The sequence below is a fragment of the Benincasa hispida genome, chromosome 12 (genome assembly GCF_009727055.1).
Source record: "Benincasa hispida cultivar B227 chromosome 12, ASM972705v1, whole genome shotgun sequence".
NCBI lineage: Eukaryota > Viridiplantae > Streptophyta > Magnoliopsida > Cucurbitales > Cucurbitaceae > Benincasa > Benincasa hispida.
Window position 1 is genome coordinate 40,565,329 of NC_052360.1, and position 1,620 is coordinate 40,566,948.

The following is a 1,620-nucleotide window of genomic DNA, read 5'->3' on the forward strand; positions in this document are numbered from 1 at the left end:
TTCGACCTCTCCCCTGTCGGAGCGTTTTTGAAATTAAATTCAACTGTAGTGGGCTTTTCTATTGGGCCCATCATCTTCCTGACTAGTGGCATAGAGCCCATCAGTGACTTGAATCATAACTGGGCTTCTCTGTGCTCCAATGGCCCTTTTGGAAGTTAACTTTCAATCACAAAAAAGTAGCTACTTTTTAAATTTGAGAAATTGGATGTATAGCAAATTTAAGGGTTTGGTTTGAAAAACAAGGTTTATAATTATGAAAAATCACCCTTTCTACACGATGTATTCCAAAAATACCCTATAGAGAAATCTTTAACTCCTATATAAAGTGTAAACGAATCCCCCTTTTCCAAAATTTAAATCTCTGTTCGGCTTCGTTTGATAACTATGTCATTTTTTATTTTTAAAAAATAAAACATATTTCTCATAAAATCGAATCTCGCAGCAAAAGCGATTTATCACTTTTGTTTTTATTTTGGAAGATGAAAATACAGGATTAACAAAAATAAAAGAACACATACATCACATGTTGTAATTTATCTAAGATTAAGCACAAAAATTGAAGTTTGAAAAGATTATCTTTGAAGATCGTTCTTCACTTCTCCACAGCTTTTCCTCCAGGAACTTGTTTTTATTTATCGGGTACGCCTCTAGAAGAGCTTCCTTGCTATATCTCTGGCAAAAGACCAGCTTGCGAGAGACTTTTTTATGAAAGAGAGAATCCGGAGGGAACTTTTGGGAGGAAGATGTATTTTACACAGAACTTCTTCTATAAGGTTGAGAGAAATCTTGAGAAAGAGGGAGTAAGGGGGTTCAAAAAAATCGATTACCCATGTAACACCCCACACATTTTTTTAGTATAATGTAATTTCAACAACTTTATTATTTGGAATTTTAGTAATTTTCATTAGTTGGAGGGTTTTTCTTTTTTTTTTTGGAATTTTGGACATTTAAGAGTAATTATTGTAATTTGATTATTGAAGTTGGAAATTTATGTTGGAAATTGATGGCAGGAATTAATTCCAAATTGGAAAATGAGGGAATTTAAGAAAATAATGGGGATTAGGAGAAGAATAAAATAAATAAAATAAAATATATTATTTTGTTTTTATTTTATTTAATCCTTCCCTTTTCTTTCTTTTTTTTTTTTCTCTCTTTTCTTTTCTTTCTCTCCCCCCTTTCTTCTAGCAGCCACCAAGACCCCCTCCCCGACCTCCATTGCTCCGCCGCCACCTCAGTCACCCAGCCTCATCAGCCGCCAGATTTGAGTCGAAACTCTCTCAGCCACACCACCACAGACCGCGCCATGTGACTCCCTCATACCCTTCTCTGTCCGTCGGTCTGAGTTGCACAAATCTCATCTAGCTGGAGGATTCGTCCGTTCGAGTCATCGTCGCCTGTTTCGAGCCCGAACAGGAGGAGCCACCATTCGCAGCCGCGTGCCACTCCTTCGTCCAGCCTTACAAACCCCTGCGCCGCTGGTCCATCGCCATAGATCTGTCCAACGGGCTGCTCGAGTTTCTGTAACGGGGCCGCCATTCAACTCCAGATTCCGCCGCCGACTCTTGGTTTTGAACAGATCTTGGATTTAGGTAAGGTCAATGTTATAAGATAGATTTCTTG